The sequence below is a fragment of the Malus domestica genome, chromosome 06 (assembly GCF_042453785.1).
Source record: "Malus domestica chromosome 06, GDT2T_hap1".
NCBI lineage: Eukaryota > Viridiplantae > Streptophyta > Magnoliopsida > Rosales > Rosaceae > Malus > Malus domestica.
This window is the reverse complement of record NC_091666.1, coordinates 6,562,906-6,582,110: the sequence shown is the minus strand read 5'-3', so window position 1 is coordinate 6,582,110 and position 19,205 is coordinate 6,562,906.

Here is a 19,205-nt window from a genome sequence, read left to right as displayed (position 1 = left end):
GAGATGTGGGCCATTGGTCCAGGTTCTCTGGTGTTTCCTATTTGATGGCCTATCAAGAAGATATCGGGTGTCAACAATACTACGGTTTGATAATATTCATCTTTACTTGTAAGTCAGAGGTCTTTGGTTCGAATCTCGTGGTTGACGAATTCGATACCAAATTAGATTACTCATTGTATGGCTTAGCTAAACTCTCATATCCTCTTAGTGTAAAATATATCATTGTATTTAAAAATTAAAAATTAAAAAAATTAAAAAAAAGGTTTTCTAGGTTAAGCAAGAAAGACCTATTTTGGGTGGTTTAATCCCATTCTAAGCAATCAAACAAATATAAAGGTTATTGAATTAAATAAATTATAAATCTATTTTTAAGGTTGTAGGTATCCTGTTTGATTTGATTTCGTAATCTGTCACCATGCTATTTTTGCTCCTTTTGTTCTTTAAAAACATATAACAAAAAATACAAGCAAAGGAAGAGACTTTATTTTTCTTTCAAGATGGCCATGCTCTCCCCAGCTACTTGTTTCATTCTCCTCACATTATCGACGACATGTAAACACTTTGAGCTTGTTTGGTACACATGATTAGATTGAATTGGAGACCTCTCAAATTCCAAGCGTTAATGACAATGGAAGTGAATGGCTTTTAATTTTAAGAAGGATTGGAATGGATAAGCTTAATCCTCTAGCTGACTATAATTTTATAATTTATCACTGGTCGGTTATCCATTTCAATTCAATCATGTGTACCAAATGAGCAATTTGGTTCTTTAGTCTTTCTCATTTCCTCATTTCCACTTAAAAGACAAAATGATTAATCCTTTTTTATGGGTTTTGTAGCATTTAATGGTGACTTGGTAAAGGGAGAATCCTATTGCACTAATGATTTGGGCGGTTGTGAATGTGAAAATCCTTACTGCAAATCAAATTGTGAATCTCTCTATCCTTCCGGCAACTGGGTTTGGAATACGTCGTCTAATCCACCAACGTGCAAATGCCATTACATATGCGAACAACAACAACAATCAAATGGTGAACGACCGTCGAAACCGAACGAACAACCGTTGAAACCGATCGAACGACCGTCGAGGATTGAACGGCTGTCGAAACCGATTTTGTGTTCCCTTTGTCGAGGAGTACAATATGTGTTTATGCACCTTCTTCTGCTAATTAAGTTGATAGAATTAGTAGCTCTTCATTCAAAAACGTATTCCATCTCAACATATGTATAAGTTGAATGTGTCACAAATTCCATAAATAAATTTAAACAACTCTCTCTCTCTCTATGTTAAAGATGAAATCCTGTGACAAAGACCATTGTTTAGCTAGAAGTAACCTTCATCATAAGTGATGGATTGTCTTAGTGTTTAGAATTTTTCTCTTTAATCCACTGTGTTCCGAGTTCAAACTCTCTCTCTTCCCGTAGAGTAATATAGATTAGAAATATCGCTTGCATGACTGCATGAGTTCGAATTCCGTCACTAACTAATCTAACAAAATTTATCGTTCGATAAAAAAAAATATTAAAAAAAAATTGACTTTCAGCGAGCTAAAAGATAGTCAAGGTTGGTTCCCAAAGTGATCAAGAAATTTAGGCCTGTTTGCTATCACCTTAGATCTTTCCCTTTTTTTCTGTTTTTTTTTTTTCTTTTTTTTTTGTTTTGAAATTTAATCGGTAATAAGTAATTTAACTACATTCCTTTTTCTTTTCTTTTTTTAAATAAAATGGTATCCAAAGTGGATACCAAACATGCCCTAAATTTTCTTTCAAAGATTCTCATCATGAACAATAAACTTTAGTGTTTAGTGTTACAGATTAGCGAAGAAGAGACTTGTATCTTAACAATAGGGGCCTCATGCCACTTAGTATTACGGTCCAGTAGTATTTCTCTTCACTTATAAGTATGAGATCTTACGTTCGATTCTCGCTAAAGGTGAATTTGAACCACATTATTATTAGCCCATTGTAAGGCTTTGCCTATTCTCTCACACTCTTAATGTAAATAATATCATTTGTTCAAAAAAAAAAAGTTGGGGCCTCCTCCATAAGAAAATCTACTTTTCCTCACTGAAAATTTTAAACTGAACATTTTTCACATAAATGAGGAATTATGTTTGCACCTATATGTATATTTCGTAATCGAAAGTTATACGGTACCCTTTACCCAACAAAATTAAAATAAAAGAAAGGTACCAGTGCATGTTGTTTTAATACAATTAAAGAATTAATTTAGACTATAGAGTAAATTCAATGAATTATCTTGAATTTTTTTTCAACGATATTTTACATTGGGTGGAGTATATAGGCTATGTCACATATTGGGCTTACTTGAACTCACTATCCACGAGAGTCAAATTTTAGAACTCTCACTTACAAATGAAGAAGAACACTAAGATTGTATTACTAATAACAATGGTAATGGATCAACTTTAATTGTTATAATGCTAACGTCTTGTTACAATATAGACATAAGATATTATTAGTGAACATCATGAATGACCAGTGATCGTTATTCATATTTGGGACCAGAAGAAATCTTCGTAGGCCTCCCCTAGCTTCTGGGGTCATGGGGATCCCTATCCCTCTACCAAAGAAGAAAGCCAAGACTGATGTTGCCTCTACTCCTCGGGCTTCTCTCCCTGTTGAGACTGCTTCCACCGCTGCAACCTCTGAAGGATTTAGAGAGATGCCCCCACCCCTTGCATCTATCTCTGTAACAGTATCCTTCTTCAAATTTATCGGTGTTACAACATGACTGTTAAGTTTCAACGTAAGATTGCATATTATAGTGATCAAAGTATTCTAAATATGAAACGTGTGAATTGGTCATCTCTATATATAATTCCCTTTTGTTGAGGGATCCTTCAAATAAGTTTATTTGAGAGATTTTTTGTGAGACCAACGACCCCATGTCGTATTTCAACGAGCCAACAGTCTATTATCTAGGTCTTTTTTCAAAGATCATCTCTATCAAAAATCACCCAAAACCCAAAACAATTTGACCGTTGGATTAAATGGTAACATCAAGCTTCTAAAAGACTTTAGGCGCTAGTCGGGCGGCGGGCTGGGGGGCCTAGCGCCTAGGTGGGTGCCTAAGCGGATTTAATTAAATCTATTATATTTCGGGTAAATAAATGTCTATTTATACTTCAAATATATATAATTTCATCATAAACTACAAAATAGAATGACATATATATTATGAGCTATTGGAACATAATGAAAACATGGGAAACAAGCACATAATGTGTGTTCATTTAAGTATTCAACAAGTCCCTTACAATTTATTGAAAAAAATAAAATGCAAAATGAAAGTTATCTATTTTTTGTCTAAGTGAGTCGCAAACTAGGTGGGTCTTGGTGGGCTAGAGGATGCCTAGGCGGTCTAGGCGGACGCCTCAGTAGGTCTAGCGCTAGGCGCCCTTTCTTAATTTTCAAACGCCTAGGGATTATCGAGGCGATGACTAGCCGCCTAACGCCTGGGTGGGGTTTTTAAGAACAGAGGGTAACATATTAGCTTCTTTGAAAAACCGTATTTGTGGTAGCAAAATCCTCAATCTTCAGTCTTGAAGTTAGTTTCTCTTAAAAGAGTTGTATGCATAGCAAAAAACTCACCAATTTTTTTGGAGATGGAGGCATTTGTAGGAGGAGGTCGCCAGGCATGGGGTGGGTTTTGCCCTATACATGGAGGCATCTTATTGGTCAAGGTGTCATCTGTTGGATGAATGAGGAAAGAATATTCCTACAATATTAATTAGGAGGAAATATCTTGAATAATGGTGGAAGTATCCCTAATTGATTGTGAGAGGGATCCTTACTTGGTTAAGTTGAACTTAAAAAAAAAAAAAAAGGATTTAGTAATTAACCCTATTTTTAATACCTTTGACTTTTCCACGACGCAATTGAGCAGTCGTAGTTAGCTGCTTAGACCTTCAGGAATGCTAAGCTGCGGGTGAGAACAGTTGAGGATCCTAACCATTTAATTAGGGCAATCTTGTATTCTTGAGAACAGTTCACATATCGTCTTCTGGATTTTTTGGATTATTTCTGGCTACAATATTCGTCTATTTTCTTTACTCCAATTGGATGTCTTAATGGTTTTGGATTTGTATAATTTTTGTAAGAATACTCTATAAATGATGCGCTAAAATATAAACGTTTGGATTGTTAAAAAAAAGTTATGGAATGAGCAACACAAAATGTCCCTCAAATACAATTATTAAGGAATCTCTCAGCGGAAGGGAACTCTCTCTCTCTCTCTCTCTCTCTCTCTCTCTCTATATATATATATAAGTGATTTTTAGTAGAAATGATTTTTAGAAAATGTTTAAAAGATAGACGGTTTGAATCATTGAAAAAGTTACAGAGTGGGCTCTATAAAATGAATAACAAAAAATGGGTGTTCCCCAATCCTAATTCTTGAGCAAATTGATTAGTTAGGTCAAGTGAAAGAATATTGGGAAAAAATCTCCTGAGGTATTGGGAGAAGTCAGCTGCCAAATGTCTGATGTCCTAGTCACTTTGTGAATAGTTGCAAACGTTATCGAGATCAAGAATATTAACCAACATTTCAAGATGCTTACTAGGAAACCAGTTATTAGTGGCGTTTTGAAAACCGACAAAAAACATATATTACTGTCGAATTTTAAGCAAAATCCGACAGAAAATGGATCCAGTGGTGGATATAATAAGCGACAGAATTGCCTCTGTTAGGAAATTAATTTTCCGACAGAAAATACTCTAAAACCGACAGAAATTGTGTCAGATATAACCGACATAAATTGTGCCGGATATAACCGACATAAAGTATTTCTGTCGGCTAAAACCGACACAAAATGCTTAAACCATTCGACAGAAATGAATTAATAATGAATAAATAAAACCATTTCCTGTCAGTTTTAACCGACAGGAAGAAATTAATAATGAATAAATAAAAACATTTTCTGTCGGATAAAACCAACAGGAATGATATTAAAAATATAAAAAAATATAAATCACTTTCTGCATTTTCCATATCCCCGCATTCACCATCCAACCTCGCCGGAGCTCGATCTCGCCGGTGACTGTCAAGGCCCTTAAAGTCTTAGGCAAGGGAGCAATAATGGGCACCGTTTTCTTAGTCCACGACCGGTCATCCGACCCCTCCGCCCATCACCACCGTATGTCACCATTGTCTGCCTCCCTCCATCACTTCATCCAACCCTAGTTCAAAGTTAGGTGTGGATTAAAGTTCTACAACGAAGTAAAAGCAAAGCTCATATCAACCATGAAAATCAATCACCCTCCATCGAAACCAAAGTCCAATGAACAGTTCTTTATTGAAATCATTAATCATTAACCATTTATCTACTCTATACATACAAATTTTAGCTACTCTATACGTACACGGCCAAAACTATTCCAATGAATGGTAACTAAGAATTATAATGATCAAAAGGAAGGTATGTACCGCAAGTAAACAATTGAGCTGAAAGAATATTGTTGACTTGCGAGGAAGGTACGTACTGAAAGAATATATGTTGCAATCTTTCCTCATCTGCCTTATTCCGACAGCTACCCACAAACTGAAGCTTAGGTTTGGGCAAGTGTGCATCTAATTTTCCTATGGCAACTGCAAAGGCCTCAAGTTGGAGACCATGTGCCTGAGAATGGAACAACGAAATTAGAAAGGACTTGCAATATCCACAAATAATAAGGGCCCCATAAAAGAGCCGCAAAAATCTTAGTACCTTGTGCTCATAAGGTTTATATTCCCACCTTCTCTGGTCGAAACTGAGCAACAGATATAAATTTTTCCGGTTCAACTGGCCTTTCCAACGAAAGCGCCTACACAGACAGCAACTTGTTAACAACCACACCTAAAGACAATTGCACATTTGCAGCTCATCTCACACAAAGACTAGTCAAATCGTTGAAAACCACGTTTCAAAGTAATATGTTAAGATATTACTGATAACAAACCTGAAGTCCAGAAGTGTCACAAGGAGGGTAGACCCGCTTAGTCCGTGTGGGAATGTTCCAGAGCTTTTCGATATGGGACTGAGTCCAGGACGAATTAACCATAACAAGATGAGCACAATAGCCTACAATCTCTATTCACTTTAACGAGACGACTAATAACTTTCTGTTAGCTAGCTAAGCTTGGTAGCTAGAATCAAGTACTACTATGCTGTGAGTGTGAGACAGACACCAACGAGAGAGCGAGAGAGTCTGTATGCAATGTGTGTGGAATTGTTGGTTGGAATTGGTTGCAAGCGTTCGAACAGAATAGAAAAGAAAAGAGGAGAAGTAGAAGGAAATGAGGACAGGAGAATAGAGGGAAGGGAGAAGCACCGGCTCAAGGAAGATGGAGTAGTTTTAAAAATTTAGGTTATTTTAATTACTGTCGGTTAAAACCGACAAATTTTTTTTTTTTTTTTAATAAAAACCGACAGAAAAATTTCATTACAGTCGATTATAATCGACAGAAAAAAAAATGGAGGCAAAATTCCCTCTAAAAATTTTAAAATTTCCCTCAAAATTTTAAATTCCCCCCAAAATTTTGTTACGATTTAAAAAAAATAAAATAATAATTGTTTGGTTTAATAAATAAATAAATAATATGTATTTAAATAGAATATGTTTTTAAAAATTACATAAATAATTTATTTGTTTCTTTATCGCATATTTTATTACATGGATTATTCTCTATTAATTCTTTTTACACATATTATTTAAATACATATTCTATTTAAATTATTTATTTTATTTAATAGAGAATAAATAGAGAATAATAGAATTTGTATTTAAATAATGTGTATTTGTTGACCCTAAAAACTATCAAGTCTATATGGCGCGCAGGCCGAGTAATTAGTAAGTTAACTACGTCCTTCGGTTGCATGCGGGGCATGCCAACTCATCGGCCGAGCTCGGCCGAGGAGTAAAATTTGTTGATATTGCATTGGGTGCGCTGCTGACTTCTGAATCTCGCGACTTCGGCCGAGGAAGGAACTTGTCTCGGCCTTCGGGTTCTAGAGCCTGAAGACAAGGCTGCTAACTTAGTGAAGTTCAATATCAAATTCGGCTTTCAATGTGCCGAATGTAGTAACTTGTAACACCTCACTTCGCCGAAAAGGCTAATGAGATGACCTCGACCAATAAGGATTCGGAAATCCTTTTCGATCGAGACTTGGATAGATAACCAATCGTCCTTGCCGCAATGCTGTTGATGCCAACGGAAGATGCTGCGAGATCAGCTGATTCTACGGTGACAAAGCTATCTATGCCGACTGAAGATATCACCGGTTGCTTTCACAGTGCTGTTGATGCCAACGGAAGATGTGTCAGCGAAAAGAGAAAATAAAAAATCTCAAAGTTGTTGAGAGAGTTTGCGCAGGGCAGTTGTGTGTTGAATTGGAGGTCCTCCTTACGTTGCACATCGCCTCTGTATTTATAGAACTGAAGTACTTGCTCTCCACGATCAGATAATGTTGCAGAAAACGACTGAAACTCAAACTCGTAAAGTGACTGATCCATGGCATAAGCGCTAAAGCCTATCTTCATATGGCTGACTTTTTAAAATAATAAAAACCATTCTGACTTATCTTATCATGACTAGAAACCTAGGCTAGCTAGGCTTTCCTATGTCATCATAACACCACCATAAAAAAAAATAAAAAAAAAAAAAAACTAGCTTTTCTAGGTCTTGTCGCATCATCATCACCCAAAGTAGCTATTTCCTTACCCCATTGTCGCATGCAACTTGACCCTATGAATATTAAATTCACTTTTAATTATCACCATATTTAAATGGATAATAATCTGACCAGAATCCAATCCCCTCAGTAGTTTCCAAGTGATCTCATTTATCTGATGCCGTGCTGTTATACTTCAAGATATATATCTCATAATAAATCATTATTAAAAGATAATTATAATAAAAATCATAACTTTAAAAATCATTATCTTTTAATAATGACCTTTATTTCTTGATCCAACAGTCAGGAGCTATGTTCACTCAACGGCCTTGATTTCACAGGTTGATGGTGTAAACTTGGGTCCAAACATTGCCCCCAAGTTTCCTTGAGCTTCGGCTCGTAAGCCGAATGGTTAAGGAAATTAACTAGTTCATAGCCAACAACATCTCGTCGTATTGCCGAAACAAATTTTGTTCCTCGGCATTAAAGTCACCTATGTTCTGCCAATGTCATGATCTTCCTCTGTCAGTGTCGTAAACTACTCCAACTCTGGACTGCCGGGGTCGAGAAAACACTAGTATCGGTCGAAAATACTGGGGTCGAGGGTAAATGGGGCCGAGATTGAGAAGAACTGGGGTCGAGGTCGATAAAAACTGCTCATGGAGCTCGACCTGCCTATATATATAAACCTGATTGCTTGATGTGATCTGTCAGCCATGCAATTGACATATAATAAACATATATATGTATCGAGAAGAAAGGGTGTCATATATATATATATAAGTACTAATGTAAGGTGACTTCAACACCAAAGCCATATGCCGCACATATCTACATAAAAGTAGCCTGAAAAGTAGTCTGACTTTGACACCACACTCGGCCAAATTTCTTGTACTCGGCATTGTTATCTTCTGTCATGTACTTCTTGAGCCCTCATGTCACCCTCTGGAGGACTCCACCTAAAAGCTGCCGCAACTCTCAACTGCCGAGGCCATGAAAAAATTAGGCCGAGGTGAAACAGACCATTCTTGACAGCTCGGAGTTAGTGCATCAAAGACCATGATCATCGAGAAGCAAACCATGATTCATCCTTTGTCTCTCTTCTGCACCGAGTATCAAATCTCGAAAAACAGCTCTTTTATATATACTCATCCTCGGCAAGATTAAGTCTGATCTGCCGATTATATCACCCGTGCACCCGTGCCCCCTTCATTTTCTTAATCATTGGCTAAGCAACCGAATGGTTTAATAAAATAATTTATTCTTAAAAATAAAACGAAAGTGGCTGAACTAATAAAGAGGAGGAGGCCAACGATGCTTTACTCCAAGCTGAGATCTTAGGCCGAATAAAGAATTTCCTCCAAATAATTTTGACTCAGTGAAATATTTTTCATTTTCGGCCACCGAATGTGTTGAACAATTATTATTCCCCCCAGGCATAATTTCGGCTTTTAATTCAAACAACTTAGCCGAACGGGACTTCTCCATATCGGCCTTATCACCAATAATCATGTCGATTGGCGTGATTTTTTCGATTAGGCCTATGTCTCGGCCTTGTTCGTCATTGGAGCACTTTTCTGACGAATCATTTTCTAAGTTGAGTTGTGGCTCAGAAACTTGAATTTTTTCTTCTAGGCCTACCACACTTCTAGTCTCGACCCGAAAAATAGGTGGCCTTTGTTCTTCGGCCAAATTAGCAATTTTCTTATGCCGAATATTGGTTGTGGCCAGAGTGGAAATTTGCCCCCCGGCCTCTTGCCTTTCAGAAATTCTTCCCAATCTCTCGAGAAGTTTTTTTTGCTTCTTTAATAGGCGATGACACTCATCCCTTGAAGCCTAATCGAGATAGATCATGTGAACTTCGTAGTTTTAGCACTAGGTCCCACTGGGCGTGCCAAAATGTTGACCCTAAAAACTACCAAGCCTACGTGGCGCGCAGGCCGAGTAATTAGTAAGTTAACTACGTCATTCGGTTGTATGCGGGGCATGCCAACTCGTCGGCCGAGCTCGGTCGAGGAGTAAAATTTGTTGATATTGCATTGGGTGCGCTGCTGACTTCTGAATCTCGCGACTGCGGCCGAGGAAAGAACTTATCTCGGCCTTCAGGTTCTAGAGCCTGAAGACAAGGTTGCTAACTTAGCAAAGTTCAATATCAAATTTGGCTTTCAATGTGCCAAATGTAGTAACTTGTAACACCTCACTTTGCCGAAAAGGCTAATGAGATGACCTCGACCAATAAGGACTCGGAAATCCTTTTCGACCGAGACTTGGATAGATAACCAATCGTCCTCGCCGCAGTGTTGTTGATGCCAACGGAAGATGCTGCGAGATCGGCTGATTCTAAGGTGACAGAGCTATCTATGCCGACTGAAGATATCACTGGTTGCTTTCACAGTGCTGTTGATGCCAACGGAAGATGTGTCAGCGAAAAGAGAAAATAAAAAATCTCAAAGTTGTTGAGAGAGTTTGCGCAGGGCAGTTATGTGTTGAATTGGAGGTCCTCTTCACGTTGCACATCGCCTCTGTATTTATAGAACTGAAGTATTTGCTCTCCACAGTCAGATAATGTTGCAGAAAATGACTGAAACTCAAACTCGTAAAGTGACTGATCCACGGCATAGGCGCTAAAGCCTATCTTCATATGGCTGACTTTTTAAAATAAAAAAAAACCATTCTGACTTATTTTATCATGACTAGAAACCTAGGCTAGCTAGGCTTTCCTATGTCATCATAACACCATTATAAAAAATAAAAATTAAAAAAAAAAAAACTAGCTTTTCTAGGTCTTGTCGCATCATCATCACCCAAAGTAGCTATTTCCTTACCCCATTGTCGCATGCAACTTGACCCTATGAATATTAAATTCACTTTTAATTATCACCATATTTAAATGGATAATAATCTGACCAGAATCCAATCCCCTCAGTAGTTTCCAAGTGACCTCATTTATCTGATGCCGTGCTGTTATACTTCAAGACATATATCTCATAATAAATCATTATTAAAAGATAATTATGATAAAAATCATAACTTTAAAAATCATTATCTTTTAATAATGACCTTTATTTCTTGATCCAACAGTCGGGAACTATGTTCACTTAACGGCCTTGATTTCACAGGCCAATGGTGTAAATTTGGATCCAAATAGTATTTAAATAGAATATGTATTTAAATAATATCTTTTTACATGTAAAATATGCGATAAAGAAACAAAAAAAGAATTAATAGAGAATAATTTTTAAAATAAATAAATAATATGTATTTAAATAGAATATGTTTTTAAAAATTAATAAATAAATAAATTATTTAAATTATTATCTATATATATAATTTTTACACTTTTGGTTTAATAGAGAATAATCCATGTAAAATATGCGATAAAGAAACAAAAGAAGAATTGTACCATGAAAATGTCATCACACAAACTAAATATTGTCTAATCAATACTTGAAAAACATAAATAAATATTGTCTAATGAATAAATTTGATATTCAATTTAAAATATTTACACTTATACTTAATGGAAGTATAACATTAACTCTAAGTGTCACATCCCGGCCCGGGGCGAACCACTTCCCAGGCCCGCTCCACCACCGTAACACGATATTGTCCGCTTTGGGCCCCGACCATGCCCTCACGGTTTTGTTTCTGGGAACTCACGAGCAACTTCCCAATGGGTCACCCATCATGGGAGTGCTCTAGCCCCTTTCTCGCTTAACTTCGGAGTTCCGACGGAACCCGAAGCCAGTGAGCTCCCAAAAAGCCTCGTGCTAAGTAGGGATGGGAATATACATTTAAGGATCGCTCCCCTAAGCGATGTGGGATGTTACACTAAGTGTTTGTTTAATCTACCGTTTTGATGCGATACGTATTCTACGAAGCGTTTTTCAACAATCCAACCGTCAAACTTGTTTGTACACACTCTGAGATCGCATACGTAAAAAATCACAAAAAACAAACATTAGGAGATTAGGTAACAAAACAAAAGTTTTCAACGGTTATAAATGAAAAATCACAATTTAACGGTTACTTTAGCTCTGATTTTGATGATTTTTTATAGCTACACTCCTCGACCCTATAAGAATGCATTGAACGAATTCGATCTTCAATTTAAAATATTTACACTAATGGATAAATCTTATTTTATACTTAATGGAAATATAACATTAACTTTAAGTGTTTGTTTAATCTACCGTTTTCATGCGATACGCATTCTACGAAGTGTTTTCAACGATCGAACCGTCAAACTTATTTGTACACACTCCAAGATTGCATACGTAAAAAATTGTAAAAAACAAACATTCACATATTACGTAACGGAACAAAAGTTTTCGACGGTTATAAATGAAAAATCACAATTTAACGGTTATTTTAGCTTCGATTTTAATGATTTTTTACAACTACGCTCCTCGACCCTATAAGAATGCAATGAATGAATTTGATCTTCAATTTAAAATATTTACACTAGTGGATATCTTATTTTATACTTAATGGAAGTATAACATTAACTTTTAAGTGTTTATTTAATCTTCCGTTTTGATGCGATACACATTCTATGAAACTTTTTTCAATGCACATTTTAATGCAAAGTTGAGTGAGTGAATAGAGCCCCATAGGCATACTTATGTTTATATGAGTCACTCAGTCATGCTACAAGGTGTTTAATGAAACACCCCCACTTAACTGTCTCTCTCTTGAATGCCACACTCATGAGTTATTGTAAAGAGAATCGATGGGAAGACACCTTGTATCTCTTCCATAACATGATATTTGAGTTAAGAGGCAATGATGAAAAACTCGATAATTTCACCATTCCTATCGCTCAGAAGGCATGTGAGAGGTTAAGGCACTCACATATGAGAAAAAAATACATGGGGTTGTGAAGAAACATGACAAGGTTGGATTGAATATGTTTGTTAGTTATGCATTGATTGAATTGTATTCCAAATGCAAAGAAATGGACGAGACTATGGAAGTGGTTGACGAGTTTTCATACCCACCCCCTCCCCCCCAATTTATGGCTTCGCCACCGGTTGAGTTATATAGGAAGGTGTCAAAGATAATTAATCTAGGTCACATCGATAAAACTTTTTTCCCCTTACTGCCCAATGAAGCTTCAAAGTCATGTCTCTTGAAAGAAATGAAGCCTTCATTTGTTTTCTTTCAATTTTTTGAAAATTGAAGAACTTTTTTAAAATTATTATTAAAGGAAGGGAAAGTGTTTGAAACTATTACAATAATTTAAGGAATGAAGTTTCGAACTCATAACGGATGGGTGCAAATTCAACACCATATTAGTTCACCTACTTGCAAACTGAAAAACTTATTTGGTAATTGTTTTCACTATTTTAAGAAAAATGAAAGCTAAAAAAAAATTGTTACCAAACAAGTTTAAATCATAAACATTTGATAAAGAATGATATCTAGATACAAGAGAATTTGGAAACCTATAAGATTTTCTCCGATGATAGATCTCTAAAATTTAAGACATTAAAATGGAATAACATTAAGGAGCCATTATTGACAATTCAAAATAATTATTGTGCACTCTAACCATATAGAAATACAAGAGAAAAAATACAAACACACTTGAAAAGAGTGTCAAATAACTTTTTTAAAGTGTCAATAACACTATTTAATATTTTTTTTTTCCAATCATGTATTGTCAACCTCTCACCATCTCGACTAAAAACACTCAAAAATGAAGGTACAAACCATATTATTGAGTGCATGTGTCCAAACTACACTAACAGATGAAAATACTACATCATATTTATCACGCATGGATGATAAAAGATAATTGTAGGGGAAAAATAACAAACTCCAAATAGAGGTAAATGAATGTGACAATTCATATATCTATGGACGGCCAACTAATCTCCCCTTTCATACAATCTCTGTACCACATAATGCGAGTGCAGTTGTGTATTTTCGATTTCTGAGTTAAATTGTATGTTAAATTAGAACCAATGATGACAAAAAATACATTCTAAGAGCTCAAACTCAAAGTTTGAGTTCTAAACTTTGCTCGTTTTCCACTAAACCAAGCCTATGTACGCAAGTGCCCGAGTGGCTTGGCAGTTGACATTCACTGTTCAGAACTTCAGTGGGTCACTTGGTGTCTTGCACTTGAACTCCCACCATTTTATAAACTAAACTAAAATTCAAGAAACAAATTTTATTATTCATGAAATAAATAATAATTGGGGTTAAATATTACAACGACAACAACAATAACAAAGCATTTTTCCACTAAAATACTAAAATAATAACCGCCATAAAGTAAAATAATAAAATAGTCAATTTTTGTCGGTTATAACCGCCATCATTAACTTAAAAACTGTCAGAATATGTAAAAATATTTAAAAAAAAAGATTCAAAAATACTGTCGGTTATATCCAACAGTATTTTCTTTCTATCCGCCAGTAATATCCGACAGGAATTGATGTCGGATATAACCGACATGATTTTTCTAATATCTGCCAGTAATTAAATGATGTGTCGGATATATTTATCCGACAGGAGTTTCTAATATCCGTCACTTAAAACTAATATTGTAGTAGTGTCTAAGGTTTACTGAAAACAGGAAATCTGGGCTAAAGTGATTTCCCGATGTTTTTGGGCTTAGCTAATCAAGGTAATATTGATGTATAAGCATCCCTTGTGGACTTATATGGACTCATTACGTAATATATATGTGTGCGCGCGCGCTCGGGGGGCGCCGCCGGGGGGGCGGGGGGGTGCTATTAGGATTGTATTGGTTCTATATGCTATAAATATAATGCTTCCCCATTCATAGAAATCAAGAAGATGTCAATCAATCATGTAAGTACAAATTTTGTGTTTTAGTTATGTAAACACTGCTAGGTAATAGTATTCCACTCCAGATGTAACCACCTCAAGTCTTCAAATTCTTAGTGTGAGTGAGAAAAAAATAGTGCAAGCAAATTTATACCCGTCATGTCTTGAGCATAGAATTTAGTAATAGTAAGATGTCTTTATGGTTGTAACTTTAATATCGCCGCCTCGAGAACATAGACACATAGCCAAAAATCCTTAAATTCCTTGGTCTCTAACGTTCAAAAGTTTATGACTGAAGTATGAAGAAAAAACTAAGCTTGAATCCATGTCCAGATTATCTCATAGTAAAAAATGAGTTGCCCACAAGTTTACTTACTAGAATATGATACTTAAATCCGAGATAGCTTATTTCTTTGACGAGTCTAAAATTTTGTTCGAGTTGAATTTGTTTCTTTTACAAAAACAAATTCGTTGATTAGAATATTGTTTTTATCATTTTAAAAAATATATAATAAAAAATTTTAAGCATCGATCATAATTTCGTACTTTTGTAACGAGTCTAAATTTTGCTTGAGCATTAATTCAGAGGAATCGAAGCTGAAATGAGCAAAAGACTAACCGAACACAGAATGTATTGAACCAAATTTGTAATCCTATGTACGAAAAATGCAAAAACTCTCTCGCTTTCCCAATTTTTATGTGGGGCTAAAGAACCATGTGAACATCACTTTCCTATTTATGTTGTTTTGTCACATGCATTGTATCCCCACCATGAACCACCACTAGAAGCCCATTCTCCTTTAATCCTTTAACCCACAATAAAAAAATATAAAAAATTAAATAAAAACAGAAACTACTAGTACTACGGTCTACTCATATTATTTTTTACATGTAAGTAGGTTATGTTTGACTCTTGCAAATACGACTTCGATTCTAAATTATTGCTGATTTATTGTGCGACTTAGTACAATTCATTTCCTTACATAGAAATGCTAAGGATATTCTCTCAAAAGTAAGATCCTCCATAGACTCTTTACCACCTCATAGTTTATGTCAATTCTCATGTCAACATTACAAAACATTGTGCCAAATAATAAGGTTGCAGAAAGTTCATAAAGAGTCTTACTTTTGAGAAAGTCTCCTTAGAATTACAGTATAGTTGTATGAAGAGAAAAGAACAAAAATCTAAGGACACCATCCTATCCCCAAAAGCAATTTAACATTCCATTTCTTCCACATAATCCTAGTCCATACAGCTAGCACCTTAACCCTTTCAATCTTTCCATTTCTTCCACATAATCCTAGTCCATACAGCTAGCACCTTAACCCTTTCTTTCTTCATTCATTCACCACCACTTCCACTACATACCAATAACACCTACATTCCGTTCATCACTCCTCCACCTACCAATTCCAGCAAGCCAACTACCTTTTCTATTCTTAGGGCAGGCATTTTTAAACATCTTTTTCTTTTCCCCTTTTCCCTTTTTGATTAATTGGTTGAGTTCTTATCAAAAGCTCTTTGATATATTCATTCTTTCTCCCATGCATCTTTATCAAACAGTTCAAGGTTATTCTATCACTTAATAACTAAGCCAGGATTAGTTGCTAGATATAAACAATTACAAGTTGAATATCAGAGTGCGGAACAAACAAGACTACAAAATAATAGGAATTTTATTGAACAAATTGAGAATGCCGAGACGGCTACAAAAACCCTAGAGACTACATTATGAATGACTTATTTTCTAATGAATAACAAAGCACCCTATTTATAATAAACTAACCCTAATCTCTAACAAAACCTAATTCTAACGGGCTAAGCCCAAAATACCAAACATTAAAATAAACTAAATAATAATATTTTCCAACACCCCCGTCAAACTCATGGCGGTTCACAACATGGGTTTGCCAAAGTAGATGTAGATGCAAACCTCCAAATTCCGATGCCGATGCCGATGCCGATTCCAATTTCCGATGCCAATTTCAATACAAAATTTCACCGGTGCAAGTACAAGATTTCAATGCCAGTGCAAATTCCAACTTCCGAACAAACAAACAAAAAACCATATTCAAAACCATATTTTTTCTTGGCCCGTGTGGGCCTAAGCCTCAAACCAGCCATACTTTTTTCCTTTTCTTTGCTTTGCTTTTCCTTTCCTTTTTTTTTTTTACATGGGGTGTTCTCCTGATCACGTAAAACAATGCAGCAATTCCATTCCAAATTGCAGACCGAGTTGGTGCGGATACAGTGCAACTGCTGAAGGGTGCAGAAAACGGATAGGGTGCTGATGAGACGGTGCGGTGCATATGCAGGTGGTGTCGATGCTGGTGGGAGATGCAGATTCAATGTGCGTATTCAGACGGCGATAGACAAATGAATATCAAACAAGCAGATTAAATCCCGAAGGATCAAACCTGCTCTGATACCAAGTTGATTATCAAAGTGCGGAACAAACAAGACTACAAAATAATAGGAATTTTATTGAACAAATTGAGAATGCCGAGACGGCTACAAAAACCCTAGAGACTACATTGTGAATGACTTATTTTCTAATGAATAACAAAGCACCCTATTTATAATAAACTAACCCTAATCTCTAACAAAACCTAATTCTAACGGGCTAAGCCTAAAATACCAAACATTAAAATAAACTAAATAATAATATTTTCCAACATTACAATGTTGAGAAATTAATTTAGAACTTTCATGGTCAGTATTTTTTTTTTTTTTTTTTTTGTAGAACATGATCATTATTTGATTATTGGGTTATGTAAATGTAGTTATGGCTTTTTGTTTTTAATAAGCATAAAGCTATTGGGTGAGAGATTTCTAAACCATAGAATTGAAAGTCAGGTTATAAAGAAAATACTTCATGTGAGCGTTATAAAGTCATATGAGAGGGATTAGCTTTCAATGTGTTATTTGCAAATCCTTCGTGTCTTTGTAATGTTTTATGGTGCATTTTCTACATATCCAGCATTTGGGGCACTTTAGATACAGTCCTTAATTATCATTATTTTTTTACTGAAACCTTGTTGGTTTTCAATTTTTGATTGAAATCCCTGAAATTAATGTGATAACGTAATTCTATGTATGTTACTATATTTTTTAAATTAAAAATTGAAATATATAGTTATTTATATTAATGAGATTTTAAATAATAAAAAAACTCATAATTTGTGGATTAAAAATATTCAATTATAAATTATACTCTCCAATATATTTTGTGTGTGTCTGTGTGTATAAACATGGGTACATTCATCAAAATTAACAAAAAAAATTGTTGTACCAAAATATTGGTACATTCTTCAAAACCACATAAAAACTAGTAGATATTAGGCTTAATAACATTAGTAAGTTTCTTCGATTAAACTTGATATGGATATATTTTCAAATAATTAAAAAAAATGTACCCATATAAGTTTAAAGATGTATTAGAAATTAAAAAAAATTGAATAGATTTTATATAAAAAAAAATGGGTACATTTTGCATACAACAAATTGGTATAGTACATTTTAAGATTAAAAAAATTGAAAAATTACATGAATGTGTACATATAAGATTAAAAATTTGAAAGCCTTTTTCTAAAAAACTTGAGGGGTACAAACTTATTCTTTTTTTTTTGGAAATTTTTTGAATTGAAAATTAGTTAGGAGTTTAATAAAGGTGTGAGTATTAAAATTCTAAATCAATTATTAATTTTTATTTTAAAAATTATGTAATTGACATGTAAATTCATTATTGCATTGATGCTAATGACTATGATCAAAATTTGAAAACTAATAAAGTTTCAGTCAATAAACATTAGTAACTAGAGACCGGATAATAATTTTTCTTTTTTTTTAATTACAGTATAAGTCTGGTTCTAAAGCTGTGAGACTTGTTTCATTGCTTAACCATATGAAATTGAAGTGAACAATATACATAACGTGTATCTACGCTTAGGAAATTAGATTGTATAAGATTTGGAAACACAAACAAGAATGAGGGGATCTCTCTTTATTCTTAAAGTCCTCATGAAAATGCTACAAAACAAGAGCTGCTATTAATTAAGTACATCCAACAAATTGTGTCCTCCAAACTATCATCACCCTCCTTTCACAAATTATCATAACATGGAGCTCCCAAAAGTCGTCAACAAAAATCAAAAATAAAAGAAAGGGTAAAAAAAGTTTTAAAAGAAGAAATATGGAAAACAAAGAATACACATAATGATGATATACCATCTCTAATCTACATGTAAATATCAAACGAGGGCCTTTTTGTGATTAAAAAAGTAGTGCAAGTCCACCCAAGAATGCCACCAAGGCCATGCTACTTCCATGCACAAAACCTGAGTTTTGAGTTGGGGTTGGTGGCATCATCATAGGCGATGGCGTCATCATAGGCGGCGGCGTCATCATAGGCGGCGTTGCCATCATAGGCGGCGGCGTCATCATAGGCGTCATCATAGGCGGCGGCGTCATCATAGGCGTCATCATAGGCGGCGGCGTCATCATAGGTGGCGGCGTCATCATAGGCGGTGGCGTCATCATAGGCGGCGGCATCATCATAGGCGGTGGCGTCATCATAGGCGGCGGCGTCATCATAGGCGGCGGCATCATCATAGGCGGTGGCGTCATCATAGGCGACGGCGTCATCATAGACATTGGCGGTGGTGCCATCATAGTCATCGGCGAAGGTGCCATGGTGATGGGCGTTGATGGGGTGGAAGATGTCGGTG